The following is a 23217-nucleotide window of genomic DNA, read 5'->3' as shown; positions in this document are numbered from 1 at the left end:
TGTTGGAAACTCAACTGCATCATTTGTGGTAGAGAGGGACTGTGTTTGTTCTTTTCCTTTATTAAAAAATAAATAAAAATAAGCCAATTTTAGTGAAGATGAAGGAATGTATGAGCCTACTTCCATGGCCCCACAGAACAGCCAGGTTGCCATTTCTGAAGAAATGAAGCTTGTAGTATGGGCTTTGGTAGCTTCAGGCCTCAATGAATTTTAGCCTTAGACTATTCAACAAACTGGAGATATTGCATTATAAAAGAGACACATTATATATTTACTGTTAACAGTTTAATCTCCCAGGACCTGCATGATAGTATATCGATTAGGTTGTTTGCTTTGCAGGCAGTCAACCTCAGTTCATTACCAGTAATTATCTGGTCCCAGAGCCCTACCAAAGTGATCCTGATCACAGAGCAAAGAGTAAGCTCTGAGCACAATCAGGTATGGCTCAACTTCTCTCTTATGTAATTAGAAATTACATAAAAGTATATATTACTTTTAATTATACCAACCTACTAGTTATTTATAAATTATATCTGTATTTGAAAGAAAATAGTTTGATCTCCCTTTTCACATGATATTTTACTCATTGAAACATCTTCCTCCATCAGACTTTCTAGACAAAATGTCAATCCCGTTTAATCAATTCCTACAAATTCAAAACTCTTGCATTTGTATAGATGGATGTCTCAGCATAAATGTTTGTTTATGTAGGGGCTTAAGTGGGCTTACGAGGGGGCTCAACACTACTTGACAATTCTACTCAATTTCTGAGTACAATAGCTCTCCTTCATGCAAAGACTGTTTTCACCTAGCTAACCTATCATTCGAGACCTTCTCCTTCAGACTCACTCCAAGAGTGAGAGGTTCATTTGCTCCTTTATTTACTAAGATAAAAACACATTATTTTATTTTCCCTCTAATACATGATTCTACTAGAGCTGTGCCATTTGATCTACTGTGTGTCATTTGATCTATTTCCAGACTTGTAATTGTGATAAAGCCGTTCTTGCTCCTGATAAAACTAAACCTAACACATAAAGTTAATGCCATGTTGCCAATTCAAGGATAATCTTTCTCCTTTGTCCCACACTTTTATTTCATTTGTACTCTACTGAATCAATAAGCACAGACTCTGTCATATCCATTAAAATATAGAACATATATACAAACATAAAACTTTTTCCCCTTCAATACTTGGCTCTATTGCCATACGAATGTGTTTGAGAAGAAAACTTATAGTTTATTGATTGATTGGGGCCACAACTGGTAATGTTCAGGGATTTATCCTGGCTCTGCACTCATGAATTTCTCCTGGTGGTGGCCAATTGACTATCAGTATGCCAGGGATTGAATTCAGGTCAGTCATGTGCAAGAAAAACACTTATCCACTGTGCAATCTTCCAGCCTCTCTATAGTTTTTAAGTTTATTTTTGTTGCAGCACCATGATTTACAAACTTACTCAGACTCGAGTTTTAGACATCAGTATTGCAGCACCATTCCTACCATCAATGTCAAGTTCCCTGCACCCATTTACAGGTTTTTTAGTCAAATATTTTATGAATTCATGTTAATCACATTTACATCTACTACAACTCTGAAGATACTTTCCCAATTTATCTGTCAGTTAACCTCAGTGAATTTTAATTTCTGGACCTGTCTGATTTACTCAATATTTACCATAGCTTAGTTGAACACTGTTTTTACTGGAGAACAGACAAATTCAAATTAACATAGCCAATAGTGACACCTTTATTTATTATCAAGCACCCATATAGTCCCCAAAGTGGCTCCTTTAGTTTATTTTCACAATTAACTATATATATGTCACTTACTTATCAAAGTCAAAAATCTAGAATGTTGTTGTACTTTTTCTCCCATTAACTGTCAACAATTCCCTAAATTTTCTAAACTTTTACTTGAAAGTAACTACTCATTTGACTACATTTCATCGAATTTACTTCTGCTTTGTTCTTAGCATCTTATTCAGTGCAATGGGTATATTTATGTAATTATCTTCCGAATTAGGTATCTTGCCTTTTAGTTTCTTGTTACATTCCCTGGTATAATTGTAATGTAACACACATATATTAATATTGTAAAGAATTACACATGGGTCTGAATAAAACTGTAATTCGTCTAAATAAAAGCTATACTGACAACACATTAAACTAGGAATTAAACATTTAAAAACTTTTGCTACATCTCAAACAATTTTAAGAAAATAAGACTTCTCTCTCTTTCTCCCTGATTTATCTCTGCTACCCCATTCCATATTTCCATCATTCTATAGACATGAAAAATGTTGTCTGGTCTTAATATCATTTACAACTATCCTTATTTGTGAACTTGGGAACATACTGGATCTTCTTTCAGAATAAGGAAAGATGTGAATCACCTGTAGTGAAAATATATTATTTTATTCACACTCTATTCTTTTATTTCATGCAGTTTTGGTGTGGTTGTAACTTTGGTGCAATTGATAAAATTGATTTTGATCAACTCATGAGGAAGATGGATTACTCAGTATAAGCAATCAGCCTTATTTCCCTGAGATTTTATACTTCGAAATTTTATAAAGTTTCAGAGCATTCACATTATTCTTGTGTAATTCTGAAATAATTATTCATTATATTTTACAATGTATCTGGTTGAAAACTTTCAATGCCTCTTTCTGAGACTTGATTACTCAGTAATATGTTAGGTACTATCATAATAAAAATACAGATTGTGAGATTTAGACCAGCAATTTTTCATGATAGCCATAGATTAAACCAAGTAAATGGAGAGAGACAATACAAAAGATGGAGCAAGCTAGTAAGACAAGGGTGCTAGAGGAAGGAAACTAGGTGGTCAGAGTTGGAAAAAGATTTAGAAACACTGGTTAAATAATATAAATGTATTCTCTTATAGTTCTGGAGGCTAGATACCTAAAATCAATGGGCCAAAAGGTTGACTTCTAAGGACTATCTCATTGGTTTGTAAAGGTCCATATTCTCTCTTGATCTTCAAATAGTAATTCCTCTACAGAGGCCTATAACTAATTTATATATATATCAAATTTAATTAGCACCTATATTACTTTAAATTATGTATTTAAAGTTCCATTTTAAAATACAGTTCATAGTCTAGGGCATAAGAGAAAAACATGACAATAATATATGTATTCAAAATAGTATAAATCAGCCCATAACATGTAATCTATGATTTTATAACTGATTTGTAATCTCCCAAAAACATATACACATTTTTAACTTTTCTTTATTTGAAACAGTCTCTGAAGCTACAGTCAAAGAATTTAAAGAACTATATTGTGCCACAACAGTTTTAAATCTATATTTTTCCTCAGGTATAGATTCATTGAAACATTACTCCATTTTATGTTTACAAACCATATAAAAATACTTGACTACTCAGCTGTGTGAAAAGAATTTTATGAGGTATGACTGAACACAAACATTTTTGATACCTTTATTTAAGGCAAACAACTCTTCAAATATTTTGTATTCATACTTTTTTTTAAATCAGTAATTAAGAGTTTCTTCCCATTCAAAATACGTGAAAGTCATTTGAGGAGAAACCACAGGCACCTTTTATTAAATTTGAACCAACTAAAAATTAAATTCTTAAGTTTGAGTAGTTTTAGATATCAGATCTCAAGCTTTATTATTGAAAACCTTAGTGCTCTAACAAAATAGTGACTTCAGATGTCATTTCAATCTTATTAAAGGATATTTATTTATTCTCAAAGACCAATTAAATACTCTATTGTATATGTCACTAGAAGCAGTGAGTTACACACTAAGACATATAATGAACTATATATAAGGTTCCTACTAGATTAAAGCCACATATATGTTTATGTAAAATTATTATGTACAAATAAAATATAATAGTGTATACACAGGAGTTTTTCTACATACAATAAGATCTCAGTAGACTGGGTCTTAGAAACTGCAATTTTAAGAAAAAATATAAAAATAGATTTTACTACAGATTCCCCTAATATAATTAAAAATTAAGTTTCATGATCCTATTTCTCTTCACAAAAAGTTATGAAGCTTCTAAATATGGGTCAGAACATTATAACTTTTAACACCATTTACATTAATCCACTCATTCATTTTCCATCCTGTTTGTTGTTTGAGTGAATATGTGTACATGCCCCATTTAATCAAAAAATTAGTGATCTTAATGTATGGATGTATTTATATGATACTCTTCTGAAATTTATTGACAATATAAAATGCTACTTCAATTATGGAAACTTAAAAATAATGAAATATTAATAGCACAAAATAAGAGTGTAACAATTTCAAGATTTGGTACAAAGAAAACAGAAATACTATAACAATAATTTTCATAGACTAATGATAATGAAATGATGTACTGGTAAAACTACTTTGGAAAGTAATCTTGCAACATGTAGTAAAGGTGAAAATATGCAAGCCTAAAAATCTTACAAGAATATTTTTCCCAAGCAGGATACAGAACATAAAAAAATATGTGCACTTTAACATTATTAATAATAATGCCTTAGAAGATATCAAACTTACATATATCTGAAAATGAATGAAAAATAAATTACAATATATATAATATCAAGCCTATAAATAATATTTTGTGAAAAAATAACAATAACATTCTTGTGAAGTTAAAACAAAATTTCCTATTAAATACAGGCCTATATTAGAATATAAAAGCATATGCTTTATTTTATTTTCTTCTTGTCAATCTTTATTTGTTACCTACATTCCTTTGTCCCACGGTGCAAGTGTATGGTATCACACACGAAATGATGGGCTGAGTGATAGCGAGCCATGCCCCCCAGCCATGGTGTGCCTGCTGGCAGAGGATGCCCCTCCCACGGGAGGCTAACCTTAACCACTAGAAAAACAGCTGTTCCATGGTCTCTGGTTTATTTTGCTTCCATAATTAAAAACAAAACAAAAACTAATCTATAAAAGTTCTTTTTGCTATCTACATAATATATAAAATATAGACTATTTGATAACACACATCTTTCCCTTTCTATAATTATGGAATATCTAGTGTATATGCCTTGAATTTTTATACATAAGTTTGGTTTATACATATACGTGCAAATATATAACATATACTCATGTTCGGAAAAACACAATAAATATACACGTGACAAAAAATGCGATTTTGGTTGTTAAAAAACAAAAAACGATTGGAAGAGCACCAAGCAACAATCAAAAAGCCAGACTTGCTAGAAGCTTCCATTCCCCCCCAAATATTCAACACAGGTGATGTCTGAAGAAAAAACAGCCTAGCATGCAGGTCTTTTGCTTTTTATGCTTTTTATGCCTTTTTTTATGAGCAAGTTGACTCATTGTCAGGGAGAAACCAGGAAACTCCCTCAATCACTGGGCCATGGGGAGGAGGTAAGAGACCGCAGAGACCAGACTGAAAAAGAAACTGTCAGCAGTCCTATTTGCTACCACCCTGCTGCTATCTTTTATCGTGCTGGCATCACTATCCCTTGACATTGGGTATAGATGGCACAACAGCACCCATGTGGTCTGACTGAGCGCCACAGGCTGCCCTTGGTGGCCCTGTGAGAGGTAAAGCACTGAGGGACTATGATGAGGGGAAGGAGATGTCCCTGATGTACTTCCCAGAAATAGTGTTGGTCGCCATTCATCAGCCAGTGCAGATCATGGAGAATCCTGAGCCTCTTCCAAAAGCCTTTTGCTTCTTGGCTCTTTTAAGTTCTGGAAGCCTGTCTCAGTGCAGTCGCCCTGTGTCCTTGCCCAGCTGTGGAGAGCATGCCTTCATCACTATAGTTAGGCATGCCTGCATCCTCCTACAGGTACCCCTACAATGCCTGCACATAGCTCTTCATCACATTTTTCACTGCCCCGTCCCCTGCATAGCAAAAGCTATTGTTTTTTTAAAGGTTCCCTACTACTAGGGCCTCTTCCTTGCCTTGAGAATCTCTGGCTGGCAAAGTAGGTGGACAAGGTGAGTGGGAAGAGTGCATGGGAAGAAAGCTGAGAATTCAGGCGGAGAGAGCGAGCAGGTCTCCTCCAGCCCCTTCCAAAAGTAGCCACTCTGGAGACAAGGGGCCACATGAGGAACAATTAAAGATGATTTAGCTGTGACAGCTCATGTCCTGCAGTTCGGTGGCAGGTCTGAGTACTAACTGCAGCTCCACCAGTGGCCAGTGTGGGAACCAGGATGAGTCCATCGTCCCACTCCCAGACCTTCCTCCTTCCTGTCCCAGGGCTGAAGGGCAATAGGGGTCAGGTGGGAGGTCAGAACACAGGTGTTTCAGTAGGCCCGTTGGCTAAGAAACATGACTTGGCTGTCACTCAGCAGCCCTTTGATATGACAGAAGAGACCAAATAGACTGAATGCAAATGCACTTCCATGGCTGGAACGACACCCACAATGCCAAGTCCTGTCAGTGAGGGCTGGAGAGATGGTACAGCAGGTTAGGCAACTGTCTTATAGGCATTAAATCCCAGGCATCCATTGGGTCTCCCAAAGCCTAGATAGGCTCTGAAGACAGAGCCAGGAGTAAGCTCTGAGCGCTGTTGGTGGGCTCCCAAAACAACAACAACAAAAAAGAAAGAAACTCCATGCCCAGCAAATGCATAGACACCTGCCCCCCAGAAAGCATGTGCTGTAAAGGTATATAACATTGACGGTGTGAAATAACTCTTTAGAAGGAAATAATAGACTATGAAAAGGAAAGATATAAAATTAATTTAGTGTGAATTTTGTTGTCCTAAATTTTTTAACTAACGAGTAAAATGCATACTGATACATTACACATTGGCTGATATTCATCACACATTGAGATCACCAGCTGTGTCCTTATGGGTATTACTTGTTGCAAAAATGAGAAGCTGCCAATCTCTGTCCTGTTTTCTACTTTAAGGAAAGTAGAACTTAAAGTTCTACTTTAAGGAAACCATGAAGAGAGTATAGGAGTTAGGGTCTAAGGCAATGGTCCTCAAACTACGGCTCGCAGGCCACATATTGTATTTATTCCCATTTTGTTTCTTCACTTCTAAATAAGATATATGCAGTGTGCATAGAAATTTGTTCATAATTTTTGTTTTTACTATAATCTGGCCCTCCAACAGTCTGAAGGACAGTGAACTGGCCCCCTGTTTAAAAAGTTTGAGGACCCCTGGTCTAAGGCATGCATTCACTCCAATTCAATCTTTAACTTTACACAGTCTCTCAAGCAAACAATAGCTGTCAACCTGGTGGCCCTTAAGCTTTGTGAAACACAACTGTGAGGTGTGGCTCTTGTAGCACTGCCGAACCAAGCACAACCATATCTTTAAGTGACTGAACATTGCTGGAAGTATTCATCAAGCTCTGAGCATCTCATGGGAGGCCTCCCATAAAATACAAAAGGCAGCAACAGCAAAAAATAGCTCAAATCTGAATTACTATAGATACTTTAAATTTTGACACCAGATTCTATTCTCATTCTTTTTCTGAAGTCTCTTAAAGATATTTTTTAAATATTTATTTTTTGATATGATTTTTTTCCAGAACACTATATGGGGTACAGAAGCATCAATCACTCAGTGAGCCATTAACTGCTTCATCCTCAATCTATCATTTCATTTTTCTTCCCTCAAATTTACTCACTCATATATAAATGAACATATCTCTTATAGGTCATCCTAAGAGAATACATTAGGTTTTTTAATACAAAAACATGAAAGAACAATTATTCACATGATGTCTTCTGACCTTTGCACAGTAGTTTTTTATTTTTATAACTTGCTTTGAGAATATCTTTTCATGTACAATAGATTTGGGGTAATTTTCTTATCAAAGACCAATAGAATTCATATTAATAGACTCTATTCTTCTTATTCTTTTATAACATTTTCTCATAGATAATCACTGTACTTGTACCCAAAATCCTATCTTTCCATTACTATACTCAAGTAGCTGATCATCTAATGGCAGATTCTGGGGTGTGGGTAACATAACCAGATGATGATGCTCAGCACTCCCCTAGTGGCCCTAAAGAATTCGTGCAGTTTACTAAAATGCTTACTACTCCATGGAGGTAGAGGAAAGTTATTAAGCAGCAAGTTCGCCAAGTAGCCGCCAATTAGTATGTTCCATTCCAGAAGGCACAAGTAGCACACTCAGGATTTCTTTGTCTTGATTTGCTCTTAAGAAAGTTGTGAAATGCCTCTAAATGCCATACTGTATTACCATAACATGAAATTTTGCTTTTAAGATTGGGAAATAACCTTCTGAATTAAAGACTTCTTTTAGGAGGTGATGACAAGAACTCAATGGTTTACTTGGAGCAAAAAAAAAAAAAAAATCCAGAATAAGGAGATAGAACTTCCAGAAGAAACTCAGAGTTAAGAAAGATGCTGTTTTTATGAAGAAATAAAATTAGAGTTCCTCAGAAATCAAGGCAGAAATCTAAACCCAACAGAAATCTCAGATTTTTGTATTGCAGAGAATTTTTCAGATATTTTTTTTTGATTGCATGAGGGTCAGACATATTTCCACTCAAAACTAGTTGGTTGTTGTGGGATATCATATGAACCCATACTCTTCATATCTTAATCCAATTTGTAACTGTTGAAGAAAGATTTGATTTGGAAAAAAAATCATGGCTGTCTAGTGCTTTTGGGAGTATTGACATTTTAATAATGTTAATCCTCTCAATACATGAGCAGGGTTTAATGCAATCCCTCTGAGGATACCCAGGAAATTCTTCAAAGAATTGGATCAAACACTCCTGAAATTCATTTGGAACAATAGATACACATGAATAGCTAGAGCAACCCTTGAGAAAAAGAATATGGGGGCATCAATTTTCTCAACTTTAAATGATATAACAAAGTGATAGTGATTAAAACAGCATGACATTTGAATACAGACAGACCATCAGATAAGTGGAATAGACTTGAGATTCAGAGAATGTTACCCAGACATACAATTAATCTTAGATAAAGGGGCAAGAAATGAAAAATGGAGCAAGGAAAGCCTCTTCAACAAGCAATGTTGGGACAACTGGGCAGCCACATGCAAAAAAGCAAACTCAGACATGCATCTAATACCATGCGCAAAGGTCGAATCCAAATGGATTAAAGAGCTTGATATCATACTTGAAACCATAAAGTATATAGAACAACACACAGGTAAAACACTCCACGACATTGAGACTAAAGGAAGAAACAGCACAGTCCAAACTAGTGGAAGCAGAGATAAACAGATGAGACTATATTAAGCTGAGAAGCTTCTGCGCTTCAAAGGAAATAGTGCCTAGGGTACAAAAGCCACCCTCAGAATGAGAGAAACTATTCATCCAATAACCATCAGACAAGGGGCTAATATCAAAGATCTACAAGGTACTAACAGAACTTAACAAGAAATAAATATCTAATCCCATCAAAAAATGGGGAGAATAAAATAATAGACAATTTCTCAAAGAACAAATACAAATGGCCAAAAGGCACAAGAAAAAATCTCTGCATCTAATCATCAGGGAGATCCAAATCAAAACATCAATGAGGTATCACCTCATGCCACAGATACTGGCACACATCACAAAGAAGAAGAACAAGCAGTGCTGGTGAGGATGTGGGTAGAAAGAAACTCTCATTCACTGCTAGTGGTAATGTCATCTAGTTCAGCCTTTATGGAAAACAATATGAAGATTCCTCAAAAAACTGGAAATTAAGCTCCCATATGGCCCAGCTATACTACTCCCTAGGGATATACCCTAGGAACACAAAAACGCAATACAAAAACACTTTCCTCACACCTATATTCATTGCAGCACTATTTACAATATTACTATTACAATAGCCAAATCTGAAAACAACCAAGATGCCCTTCAACAAATAAATGGCTAAAGAAATCGTGGTACATAACATACACAATTATGCAACTGTCAGGAAAAATGCAGTCATGAAATTTTCCTACACATGGATGTACATGGAAACTATTATTGCTGAGTAAAATAAGTCAGAGGGAGAGAGAGAAACAAAATAGTCTCACTCATCGATGGGTTTGAAGAAAAATAAAAGACATTGTTTTAATGATGCCCAGAGAGAATAAAGATGAGGGCCAGAAAGACTAGCTCATGATATGAAGCTCACCACAAAGAGTGGTGAGTGCAGTTAGAGAAATAACTACACTGAAAACAATCATGACAATGTTAATGACTGAGAGAAGTTGAATGCCTATCTCAAACATAGGCAGGGGGTGAGGAGGAGGGAAATGGGGAATGTTGCACTGGTAAAGATGGGTGTTCTCTTTATGAATGAAAGCCAACTACAACCAATTTTGTAATTATGGTGTTTAAATAAAAATATTATTAAAAATAATGGCTATGAGGGTAGTTGTAATGTTAATGTTTTTAGTTTTACTTACATGAGCAACTATCACTATAAAAATCTTCACATATTTTTTTTAACACCACCCATCACCAGTGCAACATTCCCATCACCAATGTCCCAAGTCTCCCTCCTCCCCACCCGACCCCCGCCTGTACTCTAAACAGGTTCTCAATTTCCCTCATACATTCTCATTATTAGGACAGTTCAAAATGTAGTTATTTATCCAACTAAACTCATCACTCTTTGTGATGAGCTTCCTGAGGTGAGCTGGAACTTCCAGCTCTTTTCTCTTTTGTGTCTGAAAGTTATTATTGCAAGAATGTCTATCATTTTTCTTAAAACCCATAAATGTGTGAGACCATTCTGCGTTTTTCTCTCTCTCTCTGACTTATTTCACTCAGCATAATAGATTCCGTGTACATCCATGTATAGGAAAATTTCATGACTTCATCTCTCCTGACAGCTGCATAATATTCCATTGTGTATATGTACCACAGTTTCTTTAGCCATTCGTCTGTTGAAGGGCATCTTGGTTGTTTCCAGAGTCTTGCTATGGTAAATAGTGCTGCAATGAATATAGGTGTAAGGAAGGGGTTTTTGTATTGTATTTTTGTGTTCCTAGGGTATATTCCTAGGAGTGGTATAGCTGGATCGTATGGGAGCTCGATTTCCAGTTTTTGGAGGAATCTCCATATCGCTTTCCATAAAGGTTGAACTAGACGGCATTCCCACCAGCAGTGGATAAGAGTTCCTTTCTCCCCACATCCCCGCCAACACTGTTTATTCTCATTCTTTGTGATGTGTGCCATTCTCTGTGGTGTGAGGTGGTATCTCATCGTTGTTTTGATTTGCATCTCCCTGATGATTAGTGATGTGGAGCACTTTTTCATGTGTCTTTTGGCCATCTGTATTTCTTCTTTGTCAAAGTGTCTGTTCATTTCTTCTCCCCATTTTTTGATGGGATTAGACAGGAAAACTTCCAAATAGCTTTTATGAAGCCAACATTACCTTGATACCTAAACCAGACAGAGATGCTACGAAAAAAGAAAATTACAGACCAATATCGCTGATGAATGCAGATGCAAAGATCTTCAACAAAATCCTGGCAAATAGGATTCAATGCTTCATTAAGAAGATCATCCACTACGATCAAGTAGGTTTCATTCCAGGAATGCAAGGCTGGTTTAACATCCGTAAATCTATCAACATAATACACAACATCAACAGCAAGAAAAATAAAAATCACATGATCATATCAATCGACGCAGAGAAAGAATTTGACAAGGTCCAACACCCATTCTTGATCAAAACTCTCAGCAAGATGGGAATGGAGGGAACCTTTCTCAATATAGTTAAGGCCATCTACCACAAGCCAGAGGCAAATATTGTCCTCAATGGAGAAAAACTGAAAGCCTTTCCTCTAAATTCTGGCACAAGACAAGGCTGTCCTCTCTCACCACTCCTATTCAACATAGCACTGGAAGTACTCGCTATAGCGATTAGGCAAGAAAAGGATATCAAGGGAATCCAGATAGGAAAGGAAGAAGTCAAGCTCTCACTGTTTGCAGATGACATGATACTCTACTTAGAAAACCCCAAAGACTCTATCAAAAAGCTTCTAGAAACAATAGACTCATATAGCAAGGTGGCAGGCTACAAAATTAACACACAAAAATCAATGGCCTTCCTATACACCAATACTAATAAGGAAGAAATGGACATTAAGAAAACAACTCCATTCACTATAGTGTCACACAAACTCAAATATCTTGGAATCAACTTGACTAAAAATGTGAAGGACCTATACAAGGAAAACTATAAAACTCTGCTCCAAGAAATAAGAGAGGACACGCGGAAATGGAAGCATATACCCTGCTCATGGATTGGCAGGATTAACATCATTAAAATGGCAATACTCCCCAAAGCACTGTACAGATTTAATGCGATCCCCCTAAAGATACCCATGACATTCTTCAAAGAAGTGGACCAGGCACTTTTGAAATTTATTTGGAACAATAAACACCCTCGAATAGCCAAAGCAATCATTGGGAAAAAGAATATGGGAGGAATTACTTTCCCCAACTTTAAACTTTTCTACAAAGCAATAGTTATCAAAACAGCATGGTATTGGAATAAAGACAGGTCCTCAGATCAGTGGAATAAGCTTGAATACTCAGAGAATGTTCCCCAGACATACAATCATCTAATTTTTGATAAAGGAGCAAAAAATCCTAAATGGAACAAAGAAAGCCTCTTCAACAAGTGGTGTTGGCAAAACTGGGTAGCCACTTGCAAAAAATTGAACTTAGACCCCCAGCTAACATCATGTACGAAGGTAAAATCCAAATGGATTAAAGACCTCGATATCAGCCCCAAAACCATAAGATATATAGAACAATACGTAGGTAAAACACTCCAGGACATTGAGGCTAAAGGCATCTTCAAGGAAGAAACTGCACTCTCCAAGCAAGTGAAAGCAGAAATTAACAGATGGGAATATATTAAGCTGAGAAGCTTCTGCACCTCAAAGGAAATAGTGCCCAAGATACAAGAGCCACCCACTGAGTGGGAGAAACTATTCACCCAATACCCATCAGATAAGGGGCTAATCTCCAAAATATACAAGGCACTGACAGAACTTTACAAGAAATCTTCACATATTTTTCATTTAATTCTTGCCAAGACACAATACTCTCTTTAATAGATTGTGAAGATAATGCTTATAAATGATAAAGTTTCCCCTAAGTAATCTGCCTGCTAGTGAACAAGTTACTTAAAGATTCCCTAATCAACAGAAATTGAGTAGAATAAAATTGTAGTATTTCATTCTCTACCACATGAAAGAGCAAAAGTAGAACTCAGAAGAGGGCTCAAAGAGCTGAAATTCATGTTTTACATGTAGGAACATTTTGGGTTCAATCCCCAGCATTTCATGGTCCCCTGTTCCAATAGGACCCCTAAAGTATTGCTAGATATTTCTCAATTCTGAAAGAGACAGACAGACAGAGAGACAGAGAGAGATACTAGGTTCATATGACATCCTGATGACGAGGAAACAGCAACAATTTGATCTAAGGGTTGTCCTACCTCATCACCTAATGGTGAGATGAAATCAGAAGACATGCTGTCCTTTGATCTGTGCAAAAACCAAGATCATTAATTTTAGAAGATGACTGCAACAACTGTGACTGAGCAGAACTTCTGGGAACCATAAAGAAAAATTCTATCCTAGACTTTGTCTTAGGATCTGTGCAAAAACCAAAATCTCTAATTACAAAGGACTGACTTTAACAACCAAAACTGAGGAGAATGTTTCCTGGCACCTTAAAAAAAGACCTTGGAGTTTGACAAGGAACATGGCTGGAGCCTGTTGTTGATCCCATGACTAACAGGAATATTGATCGACCCAGCCTGTTGTTGATCCCATGACAGTATACTTCAAGGATGGAGAAACTCTGTATCTCTTAGGCCAAGGGAATTACGTTTCTAATTTCCCTAACACTTACTGTGTATATGCAAAAAATCCCCCCAAAATACCAAAACAAACAAACAAACAAAAAAAACCCCTTGCCATATCATCCCCCTCTTCCTTTTTTTTGTTTTTGTTTTTTCTTTCTTTTAAATTTAAATTTATTGCTTCCAGACAGGGGCTCCTTCCTGCTTTATTTTATTTTATTTTATTCAACTGAACCATAGAACACATGAAGCATCTTGTTCTGCCTAATAAATTGTCAAGATAAAAGTGAATACAAGGGGCAAGCAGTCTCATAAACATTGAATGGAAATAAAAAATGATCAGACCTAAATACCAACCCAAAGTCAACATCAATAGAATCAAGAGACCCAAACTACAACAAGCTATACACAAAAGGGACCTGTTACACTAGCAGTCCAAGGGACAAAGGATGGAGATATGGGATGCATATTAGGAACAGTGGTGTCAATTGGGAACAGGGAGGTCAGTACTGGTAGACTGGTGGTGGGAACTGCCCTAACTCACTGTCACTATGTATCTTAAATGTAACTTGAAAGACTTGTAAGTCACATTGGTCTAAATAAAAATTATATATAAAAAGAAATAGCACAACAAAATTCAGGGGAAAGTACTCCTATAAAATTCTTATATAACACTATCAGGGGATGCTGAAAGTTGTTTTTTAATTCTCGCAAGGATCCTCCATCTCCCTTGTGGTTGGAATCAGTTTTTTTTCTTTCAGTTCTATCCTTGACATTTCCTGTATTTTTTCTATTGTATAATACTCAGAGGATTCTGTAATTTTTTTTGGGTGTGACCCAAAAACCAAAAAAAAAAAAAAAAGAAATAGCTCTGGCACGGGGGAGGGGGGGGGACCACATGGGACCCCGGGATTCGAACCAACCACTTTGGTCCTGGATCGGCTGCTTGCAAGGCAAATGCCGCTGTGCTATCGGGCGGATTCTGTAATTCTTAGGTTAACATAAATTGATAAACCTCTGAGTTAATTATGTCACCAGGACTGGTCTTTTAAAAACTTCTAAGGCTTATTCATTTTCTCTGAAACTCAGTTCAAATCTCATTTTTCATGATTGAAACCTATCTACACAGATCTCTCCTTTTGTATCCACTAGGCACAATTAATAATACTATATTTTAATAACTCATAACCATGTTAATTATACTATTACCTTGAATATTCATAATGCATGTTCTCTGAAGGTACTTATTGAATTTTTCTTCCTTCCCTTTAACATACAATACTAAAACATATAATAAACACTTGTTGAAATAAATCTTAATGAATCCACATATTCTTTCAGGCATTGTGTTTGGGGATTTGAAATTAACATTGCCAGCCATATTATAGGAAACAAAAGTGTCCTGTAGTATGTTCAACATTCTGTTCCTAACCATACTAGAACAATTTCAACCTTGCTTCCAAAGAACTGTCCCTTTATTGTCCTTTTTTTCCCAGAGCAATTTTATCCATATTGCATTGGATTGCAAGGGGATTTTCTATCATGCCCACTGAGAAGTCTTGTATCTCTTAACAGCAATATAAAAAGTAGTTGATCTAGAGTTCTTAAGAACCTAACTTTATTTTTTTTTTAAAAAAAGGGAGCCATATCATCATAAATAAAGCATAGGGTACAAAATTACAATTTTGAATTGAGACACAAAATGGGTATAGGACATTAAGGAAGTTACATGTCTTGTTTGTTTGTTTGTTTTAAGTTATTAGGTTATTCAACAGTATCATAAAAATACTGGATCTGAATTCATAAATGACTCCTGGCAGAGTTTTGTATGCGATTCTGAATATTGAACCCAGCATATTCATATAGCATGCAAGGTAAGCACCTTACTCACTGTACTATCATGCTGACATTCTTTTACATGTCTTTTGTGAGTTCTCATTTTGTGTATTAATAAAAATAAACATGATTTCCTTGCAAGGATGCTATTGGACAGATTACATGACTGACATATAAAATGTTTAATAAATATTACTACATAATCCACTGCTTTTGCTTTCTCTTTTTGTATAGCTTAATAAAACATCTCCAATTCTTCTCTGGTGTACCTTCAATTTAAATTTTAAAACTGGTCCTCCTTAAATTCCCTACATAGCACTCTAAATAAACAACTCTATTAAGTCCTTTAATCCACAATTTTATTCAAGGTCTCTATAAAAAAGTTCTCTTACTTATTTTTTAATATTTTGACAAATGTTCATAAGAATTGAATAATTTCCTCCTGAAACATGGTACCATAAAGCCTACTGTGGTGCATGGTATCGGACCATTTTTAGGTGGTGGGAAATACACCTGGTGGTGTAGCTCAGGAGTTACCCTGGGCAGGCTTGGGGAACCACATGGGATGATGGGGATTGGATTGGGTTGGCCACATGCAAGGCAAACGCCTTATACGCTGTGCTATCACTCCTGCCCCACATCATCAGTCTCTTTTTGTGAATAGAAAACTTACTTTTCTTCTATGGTTGCTTATTCCATCTTTGAATACAAATAGGTTAGAATTTATCCTTTCAGATATATCCTTTCAGTAGAACTAAAACTTATTTTTCACTGAATTATAAACAGGACCTTACCATCTACCTCATTGCTTTTTTATGTAGAATTATTTCATTTTTATAGTTCTGATCTGTTAGGTTTCACAGAGAAATTGCATAAGTTATCTATTTGTATTTGGTGATCTATGAAATGGGAAATTTTAGTAATTAATAGAAGAGTATGAGCTAGAAGTAAAATGAATATATAGAATATATAAAAATTAAACAAAATTTTTGGTATGTGATAAATGTTAAATATTAGGTAGCTATTAGTTTATACTACATAGTCTAAAATTTTATTATTGTTTTGCTTTTTTGTGGTTTTTGGGTCACACCTGGCAGTGCTCCAGGGGGAAACTCTGGCTCCATGCTCAGAAATTGCTCCTGACATGCATGGGGACCATATGGGATGCCAGGATTTGAACTGATGACCTTTTGCATGAAAGGCAAATGCCTTACCTCCATGCAATCTCTCCGGCCCCTAATATCTCCCACCTTACACAAAACTCAATTCAAAGTGGATTAAAGACCTTGAGATCAGACCCAAATTCATAAAGTTAACTGAGGAAAACATAGAACACTCCTAGACTCAAGGAAATCTTCCATGATAAGATGACAATAATAAGGACTATAGAATCAAATTTGAATAAATGGAACTACATCAAATTAAAAAGTTTCTGTACGGTAAAAGGTATATGGGCTAAAACCAGAAAATAGCTAATAAGTGGGAGAAAAATTTTGCACTCAACTCATCAGATAAAGGTTTGATTTTTAGGATATACAAAGTACTCACAAAGGTTAACTCCACAAAAAATATAAAAATTGCACCAAAAGATGGGGAGTGGAAATGAAATGACACTTTTCTGAAGAAGACCATCAAATGACCAACAGGCACAAGAAAAAACTGTTCATCACCACTTATCATTAGGAAAATCCAAATTGAGACAAGAATGAGATATCTTACATTTTGATATATTTCACATGTAAAAAATACTGGGAAAAATCCATGATGTCAGGGATGTGCTGAGAAAGGAACTCTCATCCATTGCTAGTGAGAATGCTATCTGGTCCAACCCCTATGGAACACAGTATGGAGGAATCTCAGTAAGCTAAAAATTGAACTGCCATATAAACCAGTAACCCCTCTTTTAGTTTATACCCAGGACAGAAAAACATTCATCCAAATGTATGTATGCACAATAATATTCATTGCAACACTCAGTACAATAGCTAAGACTTGAAATCACCTAGATGTCCAAAAACAGATTAGTGGATCATGAAGATGTGGCACATATATACAATGGAATACTACATAAGTCTAAGGTATAATACAATCAAGTGATTTGCTGAAACATGGATGGAATGGAAAGATATTATGATAAAGTAAGCCAGAAGGATAAATACAGAATGATATCACTTATATGTGGTATTTAGTGTCTCTAGATGAAGAAATGCAATGATTTAAATGGGAGTTGTCTTGAACATCCTTGGCTCCAGAGTATAGCAAGGAGAAAAAAACAACTGAATGGAGGTGGAAAAAAAATATGAAAGGATGGTTGCCAAAGTGATCTCAAGTGCATTGGTAGTGTTAAAAACGGGCAGAACTAAATATCCAAGCTAAAGGCAAAACAATAGAATCAAGAGACCCAAACTTGGGGCTGGAGCACTGGCACAAAAGGTAGGGCTTTGTCTTGCATATGCTAACCTAGGATGGGCCGCAGTTCAATCCCCGGCATCCGATATGGTCCCCAAGCCAGGAGCGATTTTCTGAGCACATAGCTAGGAGTATCCCTGAGCTTCACCAAAATCCAAGCACATTTGTGAAAATTACTGTTACTTCCAATTAGGTGAATATGTCATTGTAAGAAGTTCTAATAAACTTTTGTTTGCTAGTTGACCATTCTGATAGTTCATTTCTTTCTAGACATTAAGGGGCTTCAGATACACATTGGGATCTATATTATTGTGTTCCCGTGGAGGTGACAATATTTAAAAATTTTGCTTTTGTCCAGAATTTCAGGCACTATTGCTGATACCATCAATAGTGGACTTGGTTTCGGTAGCTAGGCTTTCGCAAGTATAAGAAGATTGTTACATGCAGGCTTTCGCAAGTATAAGAAGATTGTTACATGCACTCATTTAGAAAAAAATTCCTGGTGATATCAGTCCACATATCAGTATACCTTGAGTTTTGGTCCTATTGGTTTCTCTACAGAACCCCATAGAGTGGTAGTGAAGCAGGGCCATTGGAAAAGGAGTGGTGTGGGTGATGGGTGCAGCAGGTATTCCTCTAGCAGGTGGGGACTTGGCACACCCTCTCTATCTGACATTTCCAGGTTTCAGCTGCATGGCCAGTGTACCTGTAATTTTTCATGGCTTGGTTACATCTTTTTTGAAAATAGAGCTTGACAGGTGTAGACATGGCAACAGTGTTTGTCTATATTTATTATTTATAGACTGGCTTTCTCTCTGTAAGAGTGTCTAAGGCAGACCAATTTTTGTAAGTCATTTGAAAATAAATGTAAAATAGTTGCATAAAAGTAGTTGCATAAACACTTTAACAATGGTTTAATACATATCCATGTAAAAACTAATGTTAAAATAGCAAAATCACTTAACAAGGCAAACCTTGTATATAAGGGTAATATGCTTACTTTTTATATAAGGCTATGCAGCAAACTCTATATGTCTTTGGCACCACATTGTTTCTCCCAAGAGTGACCCCTGAGCACAGAGCCAGAAATAACCCTCTGATGTGCTCTTCCTCCCACAAAATAGATTAAAAGCAAGAATAGCAAAGAAAAATAATGCCTAGTAAGGAAAATCTTTGAAATTTATAGCAGATTTTTTCACATGAGAACTTAAAGACTAAAGGAATGGTAAAATGCAGTGAACACACTAAATAAAAGAGGCATCCAAACAAGAATATTTTATCTAGTATGTTATTGTTCAAGTTTGACAGAGTGACACAAAAATTTAACTGACAAACAATTCCCCTTACAAAAGCTCATGAGTACTAAACCAGGATAAGGAGACTCATGAGAAGACAAGGAAGCAATGGTTTCATTAATATAAGAGCCCATAAGAAAGATGGCATCAAATACATTTCCACCATTTTATCAATGTAACTGTCTCCTGAACTCACAAATCAAAAGGCATAGAGGTGCCGGGAGAGTAGAAAATTAAACTGAAAATTTTGCAAATTACAAGAACCACACGCAATCAATATAAACATAGGCTTGAAATACAAGACTGGAAAAAATCATACAGACAATAGACTTAAAAGCGAAGGATAGTCGAATACATATCATACAAAATAGAGTTCAAACCAAACAGATAATAGGAATAGACAGTCATCGAACAATAACTAAAAGGTCTATATATCAGTAGCACTTAACATCATGAACATATGCACTATGAAGACATATAAAGGCAACTAATAACAGAACTAAGAGGGAAATGTTGGCAACAACACAACAGGAATGAGAGATTTTAATGTCATCCTCTCACCACTGAATAGATCAGCCAGAAAATCAATGAGGAAACAGGAGGATTCAAAGAAAATACATAAAAGATGGATTTAATAGACATTTATACGGAATCCTATCCCCCCAAATTTATTTTCTCATTTTCTCAGTGCTCCTGGATCACTCTACAGAATATTCTACATGCTGGGTCACAAAACAAATATATATAAAATCAAGAATTAGAAATCAATATCATATCCTTTGTGTATCCCCTGAGGCCACTTATTTTGATATTAAAATAAACACAGAAACCTAAGGAAAAGTGCAACATTTGGAAAATGAACAACACACTCTAAAAACAACTACTTCTTTAAAGAATAAATGAAAGATATTCTTGAGTACAAATTAGTGTATGACCAGTAAAATACCGAAACTTATAGGATAAAGAAAAATATGTACTAAGAAGATCATAACACTAAAAGCATTCATCAGGCAATAATTTAAAGGTACAAATATACCTCACTACAAACCTTATCCCTCCAGAAATTTAAAAAGGGAACCAACAAGAATGACAAAGAAGGAAAAGTCAAAGAAGAAAAATGTGTTAAGATGTCAACATAAAAGATCAAGGTAACAAAGAACTTGCATTTTAGAGTTACATAATGGACATGCTTGGTTAGACTCACAAAGGATAAAAGAGAGAGAATCTGATAAACAGATTGGAAATAAAAGAACAGTTACAACGGATATATAATAGGAATACAAAAAGATATATGAAATTAGTAGGAACAATTTTACATGATTAAATTACGAATATGGGAGAATTCATAAATTTCAAGTCTACAACCTCCAAAGAATGAACCATGAGGAAATAGATAAACTTGAACAGACATGTCACTATCAAGAAAGATAAAGAGTAATAAAAAACACTCTCCTCCCCAAGCCCATGTCTGATGATTTCACTAACTAGTGACTTTTTCAATCCTTCAAAGAGGGACCCTCTACTCATATGAAGTACTTCTATAAAGTGGAAGAACGATGTCCCTCCTGAACAATTTATAAGACTAATATTAACTTGATATCAAAATATGACACAAACATGACTATAAAATAAAAAAATCATACCACAATTCCTGATGAACACAGATAAATGGCTTCTTGGGAAAACCATAGTCATTTGAATAAAATACAATAAACATTTTATACACCACAAAGCCTGAGGTTCAAGGTGTTTGCTATGCTAGGGATACAAGGTATTACTGCATTAGAAAATCAACCAAGGTGATATGCCTTGTTAATAAAAAGGAAGGGTAAAAACCATATAACCGTCTCTATATAAGATTGGAAAAAATTCAAAAAATTAAACTTCTTTTTTAAAAAATATTCTCAACAAAATTGGTAATGAAAGAATTTTTTTCGATATAACAACAAACCCAAAGCTATTTAGGGAAAACAGTTTTCTTCTAAAATTAGACACAGGAAAAGAATATCCACATTTTAATAATATCAGTAGAGCATTAGAAATTCTAACCTTGAAGCTCTGAGCAGTGGCACAGTGGTAAGGAGTCTTCCTTGCACGTGCTAGCCTAGGTTTGATCCCCAGCATCCCATATGGTCCCCCAAGCCAGGAGCGATTTCTGAGCACATAGCCAGGAGTAACCCTGAGTGTAACCAGATGTGCCTCAAAAATCAAAAAAAAAGAAAAAAAAAGAAAGAAAGAAAGAAAAAGAAAGAAAGAAGAAAAAGAAAGAATAAGAAAGAAAGAAAGAAAAAAGAAAGAAAGAAAGAAAGAAAGAAAAAAAAAGAAAGAAAGAAAGAAGAAGAAGAAGAAGGAAGAAAGAAGAAGAAGAAAGAAAGAAAGAAAGAAAAAGAAAGAAAGAAAGAAAAGAAGAAGAAAGGAAAAGGAAAAGAAGAAAGAAGAAAGAAAGAAAGAAAGAAAGAAAGAAAGAAAGAAGAAAGAAAGAAAGAAAGAAAGAAAGAGAAAGAAGAAAGAAAAGAAAGAAGAAAGAAAGAAAGAAAGAGAGAAACGAAAGAAAGAAAAAAAGAAAGAAAGAAAAGAAGGAAGGAAGAAAGAAAAGAAAGGAAAGAAATCCTAGACTTATCATTAGTCAAGATGATAGAAACAAAGAGCAGGAAAATTGTTCTTTAATATGAACTTGCCACTGGAGTGGAGGTGGAAAGGAGAATAAGCTAGGGAAGGTAACACTAAGACAATTGTGGACGGAAAACGTGCCTGTCACAAAGACAGGCTGGGTTGCAGAGAGAAACTGAAGACAATTGGACAAGGGTTGTGGACATTTCAAAAGGAATTGGTGTGGAATATTGGATGTATGCCTGAATCTCAATCACAACTTTGTTATTCATAGTAATTCAGTAAGAAATATTTTATCAGCTATGTACATTTTTATGTGATATGTACATCTTTTTACCAGCTACATACATTTTTTAACCAAAACCAAATAAAAATCATTAATGGGGAAAGAAGAAAATGGACATTTCCTCAAAGAAAATCGCTTGGATACATATGAAAGTGCTCACCATCAATGATCATCAGTAAAATTGCAAATCAAAATGGCAATGAGAGATTGCCTCCCACCAGGTATAATGATTTACAACTAAACGTTCTAGAAATAGTAAATGTTGGGAGGGATGTGCTGAAAGGAATTCTCCTTCACTATTACAAAATAAATATTGTATAGTACAGCCTATGAAAAAAATTGTAGACTTCCCCCAAACAAAAGTATATGACCCTATGATTCTACTCCTGGGCATCTACCCAAGAAAACAAAAGCATTAATCTAAAAAGACATATGCATGCCTATGTTCATAGCAACATTATTGACCATTGCCAAGATCTAAAAATTACCCATATGCCCAACAACAGATGAATGTATAAGGAAAGAAATTTTACAAGAATACAAATTGAGATTAATCAACAAAAAATTAAAGAGTATAGATTCATAAAGTAAATACAGAATTTGGCAATTTTCTGCAACTTATGCAGAAAGATGTTACTGGAAGTGAGGACCTTTCCTTGCATCTGGACAACCTGGTTCTATCCCATCTCTATGGACTCTTGAGTCTGTTGGGCTCACTCCTGAGCACAGTCTGAAAAAGTCCCAAGTGTCACCACGTATGGCCCCTACTCACATGCACACACATATAGAAAATAAACCCTAATTTTTTTTGAGTTTTGAGTCAACCTTTCACTTTTGAGCTATTCAAGCCTGCTAAAAAAGAAACAATATAATTGATAACCATGTCTACAGATGACTTATTTTTATAGAATTTCTATACAGGGACCTTAGTATACTATTAGTGACATGGTTATTTCATAG

The 23217-nt window shown here is 35.4% G+C and overlaps 1 protein-coding gene across 1 annotated transcript in view; it reads left to right on the top strand.

Annotated features, from left to right (window-relative positions):
- GABRA1 (gamma-aminobutyric acid type A receptor subunit alpha1) overlaps positions 1 to 23217 on the top strand; it is a 1147113-nt gene that overhangs the window by 922839 nt on the left and 201057 nt on the right. The window lies entirely within an intron of this gene.

The sequence above is a fragment of the Suncus etruscus genome, chromosome 6, assembly GCF_024139225.1.
Source record: "Suncus etruscus isolate mSunEtr1 chromosome 6, mSunEtr1.pri.cur, whole genome shotgun sequence".
Classification (NCBI taxonomy): Eukaryota; Metazoa; Chordata; class Mammalia; order Eulipotyphla; family Soricidae; genus Suncus; species Suncus etruscus.
The sequence above is the reverse complement of the archived record's forward strand: the minus strand, read 5'-3'. Positions and strand labels throughout refer to the sequence as shown.